The following is an 18,189-nucleotide window of genomic DNA, read 5'->3' on the forward strand; positions in this document are numbered from 1 at the left end:
TCTACAACTTTTAGTGAGTCTTGTAAGCAGAAGGAAAAAAATAATCCAGATGAATGTGCAGGAGGATCCAATCCCAGCAATTTGTAGGGAAAATGAGTTACAACAGTACTGCCATCATCAAATGAATTATTCACTGAAGAATACTCAGCTGGCAGTTCTACTTTTGTGTTCCTATCCAGAACAAAAGATTTCAGATCGTGATCCCAGTTCCCAAAACCTCCATACAGAACAAACCATCATCTTGACACCTACTAATTACCCTGCACAACAGTTGCACCTAATTGTGTGTTCATCAGTAGATGATGGAGAGCTGAACCTAAATTCCAAGGTTTGTTTGTCTACCTGAGGCTCTGTAAATTAAAGTGTTCTGCATGAGGTGGATGGGGCTTGTCAGAAAGCTGCAGGAAGCTACAGATGTGGACTGTTCATTTTTTTATCCTGTGTTGAGCGAAATAGACAGTGGAAGGAGACTCCTACAGATCAGTGTTAGAAAAAATCTGATTTCTAAGGGGAGAATTCTAAAGAGAAAAATTTTTTTTTCCTTAGCTTGCAAGAGTCAATCACGTCTGAAAGGTTTTGGCATTTGGGGAAGGTGCCTAATGACCAGAAAATTGCAAAGATTCCAGGCAAGGATGGGGATGTGGGAAATTCAGGCTGGGCAGACTGGAAAGATAACCTGGAGAGGAATGCAAAGCCCTGGGACAGAAGGAGCCCGGGGAACTGAGCTACTCCTGCCTGGCGAGGGGTTCACCATCACAGAGAACAACATGGGCTGAGGAGTCAGCAGTGAAGGCTTCCCTCTCCCTGGCACTTCATGGAAGAAGAAACCCTAGAGAAAGGGGGTTCTCCTGTCCCCATCAGTTTTGGGGAGTCCTCTTGAGTTCTAGTTCTGGGCTCATGTGAGTACAAACACTCCCCAAGGTGCTGAGGGGCTGAGGCATGTGAGGGAGGAGGAGGGAGCTGTGTTTGTGCAGCTGGGAGAAGGGGATGCTGAGAGGAAGGGAACCTCACTGCAGTATTCCAGGTCAGCAGACACACAGAGCACATGTTGATTCAATTACTTTTGGTATTGTTATATGAAGTGGTTTGGGATTTATTCGTTGCATAAATACTTGGGTTTCTTTACAGTGTAAGCTATATACTGATATTCTCTTTACAGTATGAGTTTGGTATTGAAACAAAAAAAACCTTTAGGTTTTCTTAATACTTTGTCTATTTCAGTCTTTCCATCCCTGCCAGTTGCTTTTCATGTACCTGGAGTTTTCAAGGTAAATTCTCTGTAGTTTTTGCGATCTACCTTCTGAAGATAAAAATAGTATCTCCTTAATACATAACTCCCACAATTGTAATTTGAGTCAGTGTGGGACAATAAGAGACAAGCTTAAATTAGAAGCAGCTGACTAAATGTAGAGGTGTTGGCCAGCAGAAATCCTGGGTTAAGTGGAAGTCAAGCCCTGGGTGTGTACCTGAGGTGCTGAGCCCTGCACAGACACTCACTCGGGCCCTGCTGGGGTGCAGAGTCCTTCCCCAGGGCCTCTGGCAGCTCACCCAGGGGTCAAGAGCACCTTCACACCCTTCCCTCTGGAACTTTCTACATTCATTTGTACTGTAGTGCTTCAAAGAAATGCAAAAAATGTAGCACTTGGAGAACATTGTTTGGGGAAAGAAAATATCCCTTCTGATATGAAAAAAAAAAAAAAGCTGAGAAGCTTTTTCTTCTGTTATGATAAAAAATTGTGGAAGCGGAATAGAGAATAGAAATAAACAAAACCTGAACTGCTGGGGGAAAGCACTGTGTGTGCAAGCTCTCCCAAAATTCCTGACAGAAAAACAATTTAAATCCAGTAGTTCCTAGTGGGAAGCACAGACCTCTTCTAATGAGCAGAACTGCAACATTAAGAGCCCTGATATTAAAAGCAAAAAGCATATTGAAGCATATAACATTTCACTTAATTAATATCTATTAATCTAAGTATGACTGATTATGTAAGACAATGTGGATTGAAACCAATACTATGTGAAATGGTCACTTTGCAGATATTTTTTTCTATGTGTGAAGAACTCTCCATAACTTTCACTTCCTAAGTTGCTACTCAGCAAAACTCTTTCTCTTTACCCCTAACTAGAGATAAACATTAGCCAGCTCTCATAACATAAACCCCCAATTCTGTTTGTGCCTTTTGAGATTTGTCATGGCTGTGTCTTACCTTGGCACTGCCCTTTTCCAAGGGGTTGGCCAAAGTGCTGTTTGTGCCAGAGGCACAGCCTTATGCAGACTAATTCTGGATAACTGAAAGGTCATAGGCACAAAGAAACAGCAGGTGCAATTACTGCCACCATGGAAGGGTGCAGCAAATACAGCTGAACGCCCAACAGAGTTCACCATTGTCTCTTGAACCGGTGTACACAAAGTCCTGATCTCGGGAACAGAATGGAAAGCAATAATTAAGGCCTTTAATTTACCCCTGAAATGTTAAAAGAAGGCTGACAGAGTAAACAGCAGTTGTGACAAAAAGAGCAGGAGTGCTGTGTTTATGGAAAAGATGGAGGTTTACAGGGAGTTATTCTTTCACTGCTGGGCAGAAGTCCCATTGACAACTCCAAGGGATATTATTATTTCCTCCCTTTTTGTCTCAGACTTGTGGGAGAAATAAACACATGTTCTTTGGGTGACTGATTCTGGTAATTAGCAGAGAACCTGAGCCTGCTAATAAAGCATTAGAAGAATGTGATATTTTTTTCCAGCAGTTTCATTTTTAATTCTCTATGAAGAGACATAACTAGCTGTACTAATTTAATTCGGATAACTTTTTTCTTTTCTTTTCCTGACCTGCCATGTCACATAGGGTGTAAAAATGTGCCCAAAGAAAATGTAATGCTGGGTTGCAGAACAAGGTTTTTCTTCAAATGTAAAGTTTCAAAACCTCAGAAATGGAAAAAATTTATGCTTGTACCATTAATGTCTTTTCTTTTTCAAAATACCTTATTGCCATGTTGTTAGAGTAAAAATAACCTCTCCTTTATCAGCAGAGTTCAGAGAATATTTCAGTTTAGGAGAAGCTTTTGAAAATTTGCCATTCTTTCTTTTTCCGTGTAATACAAAGCCTTTGGATTGTTTTTGCAAAACCAAAATTGCCAAAGTGTTGGTGTTCTGCTTAAAGCCCGATTTTTGATTTGAGAAGATTTGATGCTTTTGAAAATGGTGACAGTAGGACACAGTATGTCCTGTCTAAAACTTGGGCTGGTTGTGAGAAATTGTTCATCTGTGGAAGACAGAAATTGGACCCACATTTTTCCATCTGTTCCCATGGGACATTCCTACCTTTTGCACAGAACTTCCTCTGGGATGTTCATTCTGCATTCTGTTGACTCGATTCACCTTACTAAAGGGTAAATCAGATTCCTTAATTTCTTTACGCATTAAGCACAATGACATTGAGAAAGTCAATTGTCTCTTACGTGTTTCCTTAACAAGGATTTGCTCTTGTGTCCTTGATCAGGACAGGCTGCAGCTTTGTCCTGTGGCTGGGGGTTTTTGGTTAATTTTGGCTGGCCCCCAGCTCAGCTCAGTGGGCACTCCCTGCTCAGGGGCTTCCAGGGCAGTGTCTCAGGAGGGGCCAGGACAGGATTTATGTGACCTTTTCACTCCTGGGAAGACCTGAAGGGGCTGGGGGTGTCCAGGGCAGGGAACGGGACTGGGGAAGGGAACGGAGCCCAGCAGGGGCTGAGGGAGCTGGGAAGGGGCTCAGCCTGGAGAAAAGGAGGCTCAGGGGGACCTTGTGGCTCTGCACAGCTCCTGACAGGAGGGGACAGCCGGGGGGTCGGGCTGTGCTCCCAGGGAACAGGGACAGGAGGAGAGGGAACGGCCTCAGGCTGGGCCAGGGGAGGCTCAGCTTGGGCAGCAGCAGGAATTTGTGCATGGAAAGGGAGCTCAGGCCTTGGCAGGGGCTGCCCAGGGAGGTTTGGAGTGCCCATCCCTGGAGGTGTCCCAGGAAGGGCTGGAGGTGGCCCTGAGTGCTCTGGGCTGGGGACAAGGTGGGCACAGCTGGGACTCCATGGGCTGGGAGGGCTTCTCCATTCCCAGTGATCCTGTGTCACCAGTGATGTGACACGAGCTGGAGCAGCCAGGGTGGCAACTGAAATAGGGATGGGAACGATCAAGGAAGCCCCGGAAATCACTTTAATAGAAGCCTGAGCTAGCAGAACATAAGGAGAACACAGCCCATGGTTGCAGGTATGGGGCAACCTGGAAAGACCCAACAATGGGGCAAACATAACAACGTATAAACTCTGTCCCAGACAGGGAACTTCATTAACATACCTATACCCACAATCCCATTCTTCTCACCATAACCTAACCAGATGTTTCCCTTCCCTGCACATTTCCCATGGCCTCAGGTTGATGCTGACTTCACTGTCGACCAGGAATAACCCGCTCCCTGTCCCTGGTCACCCAATTCCCACAATACTGGGATTTATGTGATATTGATTCTGGTATAGTCAATGCCTGATCATCATACAGTCCTCCTCAGAAAACAGAACATTCTTATGAGTGCTATAAGGAACCAAACCAAAATCCAAGGAAAGATGAACATGTAAAACAAAAATTCACTGCTTTTTCTTGCTTTTTCATTCCAAGAGTGCAATGTTTCCTTAATATATAAAAATATGAGGAAAAGCAGGTTAAAAGTTTTAGAAATGTTGATATTTTTCTTTCCAATGTGCATTATTGGAAAATGACTGTAACAATTTATGATTTTTTTCTTTCCTTTAGCTCAGTGTAAGAGGGAAGAAGGAGCTGAATGAAATCTTTGAAGAATAGGGTTATGTTGTTTAAAATTTAAAGAGCAAACAAAATATAATCACAACTGCTCCTTGACAAATCCTGTTAAATTAAATGGTAGTTTGGATTTTCTTAATGTTGTTTTTTTGTTCTAATTGGCTTAAAAAAAAACCCAACCAAACCCCAACCCCAAAACAAAAACACCTTTCCATAATAAACTTCAGAAAAATTTTTACCTCTATTTGTCTGTAGCAACTTGGTTGAAATGACAGAATAATTAGAATTAATTAGTTAAGACTGATGTAGCAAACTATATATAATCCCTAATTGTGAGTTAAAAGTGGCTACTTGTGACACTTAATGTGTTCCATGCACCTAAAGTGGAGCTATAATGGTTCTTTTTAATGTTGCTGTGTTTTCACTATGCTGGATGTGTCACTTTATAGGTTCCTTGTAGCTTTTAGACAATAAAAGTCCCAGTGTTAATGTAGCCAGCAGCCCTTGCAGACTAGTTAAGCTCAATATGCAATTGTTGGTCTTAATGTGGCCTAAGAGAAGGTGCCTATTGAGACCTGCCCCAGCTGCAGTGCCAGACAAAGGAAAACACTGCCATTTACAGATTTTGCATACCTACACCTTCCAAACTTGGTACAGTGGCTTTCCTTGGTGAAAAATAACAAAATACTACCACTTAAAGCATTGTTTAGAAATTAGGTCACTACAAATGAAATGTAAACCAGCTGGGAGATTGGTGCTTTCTCTGAACTCCTGCCCTGTGGGATGGATGTGACTGCCAGCAATATATTTGTTAATTGCTGCTGTTGTGATCCAAGAAGCTTCTCAGGGCTTGACAGTAATATTGAACATCTAAATTAAATTCCCTCTTGATGATGCAAAGGTACCTCAGAACAGCTTTCTGCATTACCTCATGAAAATTTTCCATTTCAAAGGTCTGCAGCAAGTTTTCTCCTCCTGCCATTAATCTCTTTGCAATGTACTGTCTATCCAGCTAGCAATAACATTTTACTAACTATCAAACTGCTTTCCAAATTAATTTCTGTCATTATTAGAACATGGTGGTTTATAAATTTGTCTGTTAGTCTAGAGTAAGTCAATTTTTATTCACTTAAAAAATAGCAAGTCGAATGTTAAGATCTATTTTGGATATCAATAAGTTAACTTACATCCAGGGTTTTATTTCAGCTGAATGAGATAACATTTTCCTTCAATATTTAATTATGTTAGCTGTGTGAAAACTCACTGGATCTCTCTGGACATTGCTTAATAAATCACACATGCCTGAGAATAGTGAACTACAAACATGACCCAGCTGAGGTTGCTTGGAGTCACAGCGCCTACTTCTTCCCCATTGTGTTAATGTGTGTTTATTACTGTGTTTAAGGTCATGAGGTGAAGGTAAAACACATCTAGAGAGGGGTCCAGATTGAATTTCTGCCAGATATATAAGCTGTGCAACAGACAGAGATCTGCCTTTTCTCTTCCACATCTGCCTGCAGGGCATTGAGCGGGGTCAGCTTCAGCTGACAGCAGTCAAGTTCGATGTCAGTCTGTGCCTGGAGAGGAAACACCTGGAGTTGGTGTCATCTAGACTTTGTAGGAACATCCTAAACTTGAGTTACAATTTTGTATGCCCCAAGTACAAATCAGATGTGCTGGTACAGTTTGTAAGAAATGTCTCTCGGACATTTTTGGGAGCTGTCAGCCTCCAGATGTCAAGGTGACATGGGCATGTGGCAATGGCTCCCATTTGCTCACACAAAAGGCAGCACAAATCCAAGCTTTCATCCTGGCACTGCTGGATTTGCCTCAAACCATTCTCCAGTGTGGTTTTATGTTTTAGGAAGAAAATCTTTATTTAGGAAGAAATTCCTGGCCGTGGCTGCCCCCAAACTCAGAGCAGAGCACCTGGGATCAGCTGTGCTCCCCCAGCCAGAGTTGCACAGCTTTTCCTCACACAACCTCCCTTTTCCCAGAGGTCCAAACAAAGATCCAGGAGCAGCACTGCACCAGGGCTGATTCTGGGGACAGGCAGTGAAAATTCTCCTGGGGAAGAAGGTGCTGCAGAATCCGCACACCTCATTCCAAGCCCTGACAGCAATGGCTGTGGACATTAATGAGGATTCAGTTGTAATTAGTATAATCTGATCAGAACATTTTTTATGTAATTGAGACTATTGGCTTCAGGTGTAGTCATTGTCAAGCTTTTATGAGAAAGTATATCACCTTGTCTGGCAAAAGGCAGTTTTAGTTTCTTATTTTTCAGAGATTAAAACAAATTCCTTAGAAGTTATTATTTTAACCTCTAATTTCAAACTACTGCTTTTGAACTAATGAGTGCTAGGAATCTCATGGGGACTCAAAATTTGTGTCTACTGCTCAATAATAAATGCAATTAGTTTTCTTGAAAATTTTCAATTCCTATATAAAATGTGATTTTTTTTCTCGAGAAATGAAATTTGCTAAAAGTTTGCTGATATAAAAGGCTTTCACAAAAAAAAAAAAAAAATCTGGTGGGCTGCTGTACCCATCAAACTGAAGGAATTTCTCCAGCATGGCTCAAGGGGGAGAAAGTACATTTTTTGTCCTGTTCTTTCCTTATTTATATACCTTTTCCTCCTCTTTATATCAAGTTTTCCATTCAGATCAGAGTAGTAGAAAAGTATTTAACTACATCTTACTTGTTGTGTTACTATCCTCAACTTTTCCCACACCAAGTAAATTTATTGTGTTTATGTAAATGTTTATGTAAATGATTTAAATGTGCAACTGGACTTTGTCATTATGAATCAGTTCTCCCTTGTGAGAACTGGAATTCTTTGTTTTCTGAGCGCCATAATTTTTAAAATATGCTTCCATCTCTGACTTAGTTCCGCTTCTGAACTTTCCTGTGTTTTAGCCATGCTGTTCCCATCCTGTTATGGTTGTAAACTGGTAGAGGACAAGGGGGAATGGCTGCCAGTGCCAGAGGGCAGGGCTGGATGGGATCTTGGCAATCAGGAATTGTTCCCTGGCAGGGTGGGCAGGCCCTGGCACAGGGTGCCCAGAGCAGCTGTGGCTGCCCCTGCATCCCTGGCAGTGCCCAAGGCCAGGCTGGACACTGGGGCTGGAGCAGCCTGGGACAGGGGGAGGTGTCCCTGCCATGGCTGGGGTGGGGCTGGATGGGATTTAATTTCCCTCCCAACCCAACCATTCTATGATTCCATGATTAATTTTGAATGATACTTAATCCTGTGCCTTTTGGGTCCTACACCCAACTTTTCCATGCAATAATCCTTCCTTTCTTTCCCTTTGTATTTTCCTAGTTTCACGCCACCTAACAAACAAATGAACCAGGAAATTTGGTTAATTCCAGGAGCATTTCACGCTCCCCCTCAGTCACTGCCAGGTGTGGCAGGCCAGGCCCGGGGAAGGAAGGCCGGGTGTCACCACAGGATTTCAGGGGTGAAATTCTCTTTAGGTGGTGAAATAAATGAGAGATGGGCACCATCTGGTGACCTGAAAAGAAGAACTTTACTAAGGGGTAAAACAACAAACAGCAAACTGAGCTCAGTTTTCGGTGCACCAAAAAGGTGAGGTAGCAGTAACTGGTACAAGGTAGAACAGAGAGGGAGTCTGAGGGCAGGGAACCAACTGGGAAAGAGGAGTAGGGAAAACATTGCAGCAAAAAACACCCAGTGGTAACAAAGGGAACAAAGAACTTTCTAGACTAATTAACATAGAGAGCTCCCATGGGGCCTTGAGGGTGAGATTTCTCTCGCCCTGACCAGGGGGATTTTCCCCATGGCCTTAGCTCGACCTTTCTTCAACCCCAACACCAGGTACCCAGGTTTCCCAGAGCTTGAACCTTGGCCAGAACTTTTCAGGAATTCTCCCTTTCCAGATCCTAGTGCTCTTTGTAGGAGTTGTTTGGGTTGGAAAAGACCCTTCAGATCATTGAGTGCAACCATTAACTCAGCACTGCCAACCCCACCACTCGCCAGGGTCCCCAGTGACACATCTACATGTCCTTAAATCCCTCCAGGAATGGTGAATCCACCACGTCCCTGTGCCAGGCTGGACAGTGGTGGGGGAAATCACCCAACACACTGGTAAACCTGGAGATTACTAACTGGAATCCTAATCCCTCCCATGTCCTGAGGATTCATTTAAGAGAGCACTGGAACAAGACTTAGGAATGTCTTCACGTATGTAGGAGTAGTACTGAGAAAAATAATTATCCATCAAAATTATGTGGGAAAAGTTGTGTTGCTTTCCATTTTTATCACTGTCATTCCAAATACCAAATTTTCTGTGAAATTTGAAGATTACTTTCTTGAAAAAGTCACAGAGAACTCAAACATCACAAGTCAAATAAATAGGAAAATCAATTCTTTTAACTGAGGCAAATGCTATGAACAAGTAATTGTAATAGCATTTTTTTCTTTCAGCCTCACCTCAACATATTGTACACTGACATAAAAATAGATTACAGTATCTCTGAAATTAAAAATGGATCTGTATATCTATATTTCCCAAGACATTCTCATATTGTACAATATTTGATCAATTCTCAATCACTTTTATAACTATTGATGGAACAACACATTATTCAGAAATAAATGATCAGTGTTGGAATCTGTTCTCAGACTTCTTATTGTATCCATATATTATTTTCTAATTTATGATTATGTTTTCTTATTTATTGTTTCAAAGCATAGGTATATTTATATCTCAAACTCATCAAGAAGTTCTGTAGATACAATTATTCTCTAAAAGTCTGCATTGAACATAACTCAATGGGTTATTTTTACTTAAATGCAACTGAATGGCTTGGTACAGAATTTGTAGAGCAAGGCTCTGTTGGAAAACATTCTGTGTCATCTGTAAAAGTATGCCCTGGTGGAGGTTTGTGTTTACCAAAAAGTTAATTTTGCCCTTTTTAGGTAAATAAAAATTCTTTTTTTCATTATGTCACAGATGTATTTTGCAGGTTTAATAAACTTCACCATAGAATAACAGTAATTGCCAGATTGACCTAAAGCAGCTAGTTCAAGCTTCTGCTAACTGGTCTGGAGAGCAAAATAGACAAGATATTGGCCATTATTCCAATCAGTGAGATGTGTTCAGAACTGCAGATGTTTTTTGACAAATCTGCACTTCCATGGGTTTTGCAGTATAGGAAATATTTGCACCTTTGAGCTCCTCAGGCTATGCTGTATCAATGCTTCCTCTAAATTTCTGGTCCCTACCCCCAACACAGTTTCCAGGCTGATGAATTTACATGCATTAAATCCTAGTTAAAATTCTGGTTTGGTATTCATCTTCGTGTAGATTCACTTGCCTGATTTTTGACATAGTCTTGCCACAACCTTATATCCAGAATATTTATGAAAGCAACAATGACCAGCTGAACAGAAAAGCTATATCTATATTAGGAAAAGTTAGACTGAGACTTAAATTTACAGTTTATTATGTCAGTTTATGAGGTCAGACCAAGTGGCAAGGCCATAATGAAATTGGTCCAAAAGAAATAAAATAGGAGAATAAAAGAAATAGGTGATGAAAGAACCACAAAGCACAGCAGAAAAATTAGCAGAAGCATGAAACAAAGTCTCTGTGATAAGACAGTATCACTACAAGTGTTACATTATCAGTCAGAGAGTGGGACAGAATTTACTTGGACATTCAGGACCTCCCACATTGAAAATGTCAATCAGAGTAACTAATTCTGTGCTTTACAGGAAGTTTCCTGAAGAACTGACAAGGGTGTCTCTGAACAGCACAGCAGAAAGAATAGGAGCAGATGAAAAAACTGGAATACAGATGGCTCTTTTCAGCAAGAGCAGAAAAATCAGAGTAATCCATATTAAGATAGCATAATACGTGTGCTACAGAGGGCTGGAAAGCACTGGAGGAATTTAATTCATCTCCTTTTTGCTTCAGTAGAGAAATAATAGTGGTTCATTATATTAATTCCAGGGACATGTTAGGTTTAGGAGTGAGGTTCAGTCTCTGCAGGTACTGCCAGGAGCGTGGTTGGGGTTGCCTGTTCAGGCCTGGGATGGTGGATCCCAGACCCACGGAGGTGGTGCCAGGGACTGGTCCCTCCTCCCACGCTGCCAGTGAGGTACACGAGCATTTCTTCTGAGCCAGAGGCTTCAGGGGCTCCAGGAGTACAGAGGACAAACAATATTTAACCACAGGACAACAGTGAAACACAACTTTGTATGGGAATTGCAAGTGTTACAGACAGACATGCTAAAATCATTAAGTGATCAGGAAGCAAAGCATGTTAAATTACCATGCCTTATTACCAAATATTTAGAGGCAAATACATTTATTCATTCAAATTTTAAACTGGGCAAGACTGTCAGCTTTGAATTCCACAATGATTTCAGAAATAGAGCAGTCAGTTGTTTACAAAAGCACTTTGGAGGACAACGCTGAGCTTTTTAATTACCTTCAGAGACATTTTCTATTATGCTTATTAAAATTTTAATCTATACCTTGCTAACTCATCATATTCATTGATTTAATTAATTATGAGTACATGATATTTATTTAGAGTCCACAAAATTGTTACAGTTATAACTATGATTATTTTTTTCCAGGATATTTTAAAAGAGGACATTAAAGAATACTTGAAACTTTGAGATCCTTATGCCATACTTTCATGCTCGGCCTCATAAAAGGTTTTCTAGCAAAACAATGCAAAAGCATCATTGGTGATCTCGAGTCACCATTCACAGTTGAGGCTTGTCTCGTGTAGAAACCATCCCTTCATTCTTTTAAATAATTCTCAGCAGTGGTTTATGGTCCTCTGGTTTTAGTTCTGTGCCAGACAGAAGAACTTTTCTGTCATAGGAGGAAAGAGAAACCTTTCCAAGACTTTTCACTGTGATCTGCATCAACAAAGAGATTCTATCACTTGAACTTTACTCAGATTGTTTTTCTAACTCAGCCATAGAGCTCTGGCTAATTTTGCCTACCTCGTCTCAGGATTTTTAGAAGTGTAGCAATGAGTGGAGCATCATAAATATTAAAAGATATTGTTCATAAACATTTATCCATTTCCAGGAGGGGTTCAATTCAAACCAGACTGTTAATGCCATAAATGTTCTCCTTGGATTTATACTAAAGAAAACCCATTAATTTGAATATTGACCAAAACAGGCTTTTGCTGTAATTACAGCAGAGTCATGGGAAAAACAATTGCTTTGGGCATCACAAAAATGATTTGGGTTAAATTTCTTAAACTATTAAATAATTTATTAAGTTCCAAGATAAAAAAATGCAGAGTGACTCAGCTGCCTATACACTTCAATTTGAATTGTGAATATTCTCAGTGAAGAAATTGTAGTCAGCTGGGATAGAAGTTATGTCTACAGAAGATTCCTCACATGATAAACAAAATCCTTCAGTACAGACCTGGAATATGTCTACAGACAGAACTCTAAAAGGCATCCTCTGCTAAATACACTTTTCCCATCAGTATTTAGTCCATATCTGCCCATGCTTGAGCTTATATATTCCAATGAAGTCATTAGTCTATAGGGGAAGAAGTTATGTTTGACCAACCAAATTTGGATATTCTGCACTGAAATCAATTTGACCCAGGCTTGTAAGTGCCTCATATTTTGTATTATTTTCTGCTGTCTTAGTTACACGGTGAGAGAGAAGAGCAAAAGGACAGATAAACATGCCAATAAAAAGGAGACAAGTAAGCTATTATCCATCCTTTGACTGTTTACACTGAATAAAATGGGAATTAGTATTCCAGGCTTGTGGCTCTACCTCTTGGCTCTTAGACTTCTAAATGCAGCTGCTAATAATCCCTGTGCATTCCTGCTGCTGACAGATATGCCACAATACTTTAATCAGCACTAGCTACAAGGCTAATAAAGGTTACTAATAAAATAAAATTCTGTAGGGGCTCCCTCTTTACAGGCAATATCAAGCCCTATGAACTTTTAATGCCTCCTCTCTCCATTTAGATAGTCATGGCTCAAAGCCCGTATTAAAAATAGCAAGAAATGCTTATTCTGAAGTGTTTGAAAATATTGCAAATTACACTGTAGGATTGGCTTACTCCAAACTAATCTTATCCCTTCCTGACCTTTGCAGAAACACTTCTCTTTCATTTGGCAGCTTCATTTCCCTCCTTTCCTTCTGTCTTATTCCCCTGTCTTTTACCTGTGGTTTATTTAGTCATCAGGAATTGGGGAGATGGGGCTGCTGATTTTAACTATGTAGCTGATAGGTTTGTTGCGCTCACCCAGAAGCAAATACCTATTTCTCATTCCATTTCCATTGCAGCTTCATTTTCATCTCAATATTGTATTCCACAGCAGCTGCACAATACTTTTCTTCTGAGGAAAGCAATGAATGTATTTACTCTTTTCTCTGCCTCTGAATGGGGTACTGTGGATTTTTCCATCCTTTATATCCCTGTTCATTTTATTAAAAAAATAAATTTATAAATTCATCAGGAAGCTAAAAATAAATGCAACAGAAATGAACATTTGGAATAAAGGTTTTTAGCATTATTTACAAATATACCCAGGTAGAATACAATACAAAAAGTGCAAAAATTAATAAGCTCAGTGGAAAGCTAAAATCTTACAATGAAAAATGGATATATCTCGTACTTTTTAAGATCACCAAGCTTCTATCAGGTCTAATTCTACCCTGATAGTTGATATAATTTTCCAGACTTCATAGTGGAAATTGGATCTTTTTACAGTCATGAAGGAAAATTGAAGCTGGAGTGGTCTTGACAGAACGAGCACATTTAACTATGGAGTGCCTATTTCATTTCAACCACATAAAGTGAAATCCCCAGACATTGATCTGCACCGTGGAGTTGTTTCAGTGCAGAGTCTCCGCTCACAGGACCAGGAGATATTGGATTTTTGTTTCCAGGCTCCATCCTAACCCAGCAGTCAATGGGCTTCCCAGACCCATAAATCTGCAGCAAAAGCAGCCTGGCACTGACGTGCCCATCACAGCCACTGCTGTTGAGGTGCCTCGTGAGTTCATAGATCCTCAGCAGTGGCATCATCATTGTGTTCTGAACGTGAGACGTTCCAGCTGTGCCAGAGCCATCGGCAGCATGCACAGGTTTTCCTTCAAGCTCTTCAAAAGAAACCTCATCATCCTGTAGCACACCATTCCTTTGTGCTCCAGGCACCTCCAGCTTCTGGGGATGAGCTCTTCAAAAGGAATCTCAATCATGTAGCACATCATTCCTTTGTGCTCCAGGCACCTCCAGTTTCTAGGGATGAGCTCTCCACACTGGCAGAGGTTTGGCTGTATTGACCACCAATGTGTTTTGGGAGCTCCTCCTTTCCCTGGGCCGTGCTCAGCAATGTGGTTTAGGGAGCTGAGGCTTGCTGATGAACTCTTATCCATGTCCACAGCTTGCCTGGATCACCCTCCATCCTCAAGGATGCCTGGGAATGGAGCGCTGTGTGGCACAGGTGCCCTCAGCAGTCAGAGTGGGGGATCTGTGAAGAGGTGTCTGACCTGTTCCTGCTCATCAGGTGAGGATGGTGAGAGGCCCAGAGTCACCCCAGGAGCACAGAACCAGGGAAGGGCACTCCTGCTGCCTTTTCAGGAGCCCTGGTCAGTAGGTCTCAGGTAAGGTTTTAGACCTTGCTAGCAGATTTCACTCAGGCTCAGGGGCAGGGAGGATTCTGTACCCACCTGAAATGTCTGACAAAGCCTCTTCTCTTTCTGATGAGCTCTCTCCTCCCTCACACAAAATACAGTGCAGGGGAGTGCTGCTCCACTGAAGTCTTCTTCAGACTCTTCTAGCAGATCCTGAGCTTTTGGCATTTCATACCCTTGGCATTTCTGCCAGGGATTTCTCAAGATGTGCCAGAGGTGCTCTGGGGGGTCAGGGAGCCCAGAGCACCCTGAACTGAGCATCCTGCAGGGCTGAACATCCTGCCCTGGTAGCCAGACAGACCTGTGCCTTTGCCATGATGACAAGGATCAAACAGTCCCAGGAATGTCAGCACTATAAGGTGAAAGACTTGACATAGAAAGAAAAAAGAAAAAAGAAAACAAAACAAAAAACCAAAACAAAAAAGCCCCAAACACTCCCCCCAAACAAAAACAAAAACCCCTAAAAACAACAAAAAAACCACCACCACCACCAAAAAAACCCCACAAAAACCCCACAAAAAATACCCCAAACCCCAAACCAAACCAACAACGAGAAACCCCACAAAAAATAAAATAAAAATAAAATAACTCCCCCAAAACCCCACCACTAAACAAAACCAGCAGTAAAAAATACAAATTAGGTCTTAATTTGTTATGAATTTGGGATCTGCTTCTTGCTGTTTCTTCACACAGCCTAATTTTCACTGCTTCAGCCACTTTGCTTTCCTGTAGGCCAGCAGTAATGGATAATCACATCTAATAAATACATCTCAAAATTCTAAAGCCAAAACAATACTAATAAACCACAAACCAAATACTTACATTAAGTATGCCATCAAGATGCTTTAAAGCTTAAATATATGCTCTATTCAAAGATTTCTGAGACAAAAACAAGACCAAATTTCTTGATTACAGTATTTCTTCAGACTTTGTGTAAGTTAAGAATTAATTCTCTTCCTTTCATTAAACATTAAGGAAAAAAATGGATTAAACGATTTTTTTGTGAGGAGGACCAGCAAAGTGATCATTCTGCTTCTGTCCTATTTTCAGGGCTAAAGAAGGAATAAAATGATGTTTAAGTTTTTGTGAAATTCGTTAGCAAAGGTATGAGTTTTTTGGAGACTAGCACAATATAATAAAAAAAGTTATTTCCATATCCAACAGATGCTAAAAATGTTTCTAGAAGGACTACTTGCAAAAACAAGGTTATATCCTTCCCCCCCACCCTTTTCTGGCTGTTTTCAAAATGCTTTTTTTTCCCCTAATAGCTTTTACACTCTGTTCACAAAAGAAAGTCACATACCATCAGTTATCTGTACAGAAAAAGCCTTATGTTTTGTAATAATATGCCCAATTTGCTGTACTATTTTTGTAATCCTGCCAGTGTTTAAGACTTCACTATTCATCACAAAGTCAAACCCAATTTTTTCACTGCTTGATTTCTTCACTAGTACTGCAATTAGCATGTCCTCAGTCCTGTTCTTCCTTTTTATCAACAACTGGCAAGCCCACAGCATTTGTGGTACTCCAGTGCTGCAAACATTTACAGCAAAGGATTTTAGGCACATCCAGGTGAAAATTCTGGATGCAGAAATAGAACAATTCCTTCTTACTGCAACACTGTCCTTTTCTTCTTGACTTCAACACAGGTCCTTCCACTGAGGAATCTTGTTTGGAATTCCTGCTTTCCCATCTGATGGTGTAAAACTGATGAGCAGTTCAAGAGTTCTGCTTGGGCCTCTTTTGAAGTTGCTTGTGAGGTTTGCAGTGTAAATACAAAACTAGATTATATCAGTCCTGGAATGCAATATTTGTTGAATAACAAAGCTATCATGTTTCCTTGCTTGCATTATAAAAAGTGGCATTTTCACCATCTAGTTACCAATGATTTTCTCTTCTGGATCCAATGGCATCTTTCTCAACCAGCTTTATGATTAAAATTTGGTCACAGTTAAACCACAGTTAAACCTCTCTGAGAAGGACGATGTTGAAGTGTGAACTGACTTATATATCTCACTTTTCTATTTAGGACATGTCTGTGGCCCATCAGTCCCACAGCCCCATGTGAATTCAGATTTGGGATTTGCAATGAGTTGACTGGGAACTCTCTGCCATTGAATAACCTGTGGCATGGGGGTTGTGTGGTCTTTCTAAAATAGTCTTGTATCTTCTTTTTTACGGTCTCCAGGTACTACTGAACTACAACTAAACAACAAGAACAAAGCAGTTACAGTTCTAGGTCTGCAAAAATCTTTGCCATTTTTAAACTGTCAGGAAGCTCATGGGCAGTTTCTGTGCAGCAGCTGTGTGGTGGCTTAAACAATAAACTATCAATGTTTTGCATATTTCTAAAAGTTAATAGAGTTTCAAAGTTGTAGATGATCCTACTCATGTAAGTTATTCACCAACAAAGGTGGTAAAGTCCTTGACTGTTATGTTAAAAAATACTCAGTAACTTATTTCTCCTCTTTTTTTCCCTCAGTGTTCATTGATTATTATTTTGATGTAACATAACAGTATATCTTTTTTTACAACCCTTTTCATTTTTTCTGTACTTTTACTCCTGCTTTCAGACTTTCTTTCCCTTTTTGATACGCAGCAATAGCCACATGTTTTCTATACCTACAATATCAAGTGGTGTGGCACAAGACCTCGTCTGCAAAGCCAAATGGCTGGTGCTAAGAGCTTACCCACATTAGGGGAATTTCAAGGCTTGTTTCAGACCAGATTTCATTTGGCCCTGTCTTAGGTTGCAATGTAAGATGTTTACCAAAATATGTGCTCTGTTACCATCTATTAAACCCAGCTGGGGCAGTGCTTCTTGTCTCTCCCCTGACCCATCCTCCCTCCAGGGGATCTCTGCTGTCCATGGGCCATCGAGGCTCCCTGCAGGGCTGATACAATTCCATCATCCATGGGAGATGCTCCACCCAGGGGAGGAGCCCAGCATTCCCACCTGGATAAAAACTTAGATTTTATCTGAAAGCACTGAAGAAGTACTTCAGAACACCAGGGCAGCCTGTTTGCACTGGATTCCCAGAGGAAGACTGGACCCATCTCAGCACCACTGGACTTTCAGAGGAAAACTATATCCTTCTAAAGGATCATTGCTCCAACAGAACCACATCTGTCACTCCAGGAGGACTTGATTGGACTGCTCCCAACACCCTGACCAATAGGGTGTCAGGTTGTATTCTGAGTCTGTGTTTTCTTTTATTTGTTTGCTTTTTTGTGCTACTATATTTTAATTTTAATTTTCCCAGTAAAAAACTGTTATTCCTATTGCTATATCTTTGCCTGAGAGCCCCTTAATTTCAAAATTATAATAGTTTGGAGGGAGGAGGTTTACATCTTCAAGGGAGGCTCTTGCCTTTCTTAGCAGACATCTGTCTTTCCAAACCAAGACAGGTCCCATGGACTAAATATTCACGAGTGGTTGCATCTGATGCAGTGCAGCTGTAGAGCTGCAAGGAATCCTGAGTGTCCTCTCCATGACTGCTGCCGTGGTGGGTGGCAGAGGCAGAGCCAGAGGAGGGTATTGGCTGTGCTGTTGTGATGGAAACAGAAGCAATGGGGCACTTACACAAAGCCCTGAGCACACCGGGTGGTGCTTGGGGATTGCTGGGCAGATTTGGAATACAGTTTGAGCTTTACGTGCCTCTACAAAGTTACCCCTTTGCACTTCAAAGCACTGTGCTGTGGGATTGCATTTTATGGAATGGTTTGCTCTGGTTCAC

The 18,189-nt window shown here is 41.0% G+C and overlaps 1 long non-coding RNA gene across 1 annotated transcript; it reads left to right on the forward strand.

The window, feature by feature from the left end:
* Window positions 1–602: 602 nt before the first annotated feature.
* On the forward strand, window positions 603–14,939 carry LOC134557533 (uncharacterized). Its single transcript, XR_010082059.1, has 2 exons — window positions 603–899; window positions 14,203–14,939. It is a non-coding gene; the product is annotated as an uncharacterized LOC134557533 (long non-coding RNA).
* Window positions 14,940–18,189: the final 3,250 nt, after the last annotated feature.

The sequence above is a fragment of the Prinia subflava genome, chromosome 13 (genome assembly GCF_021018805.1).
Source record: "Prinia subflava isolate CZ2003 ecotype Zambia chromosome 13, Cam_Psub_1.2, whole genome shotgun sequence".
Lineage (NCBI taxonomy): Eukaryota > Metazoa > Chordata > Aves > Passeriformes > Cisticolidae > Prinia > Prinia subflava.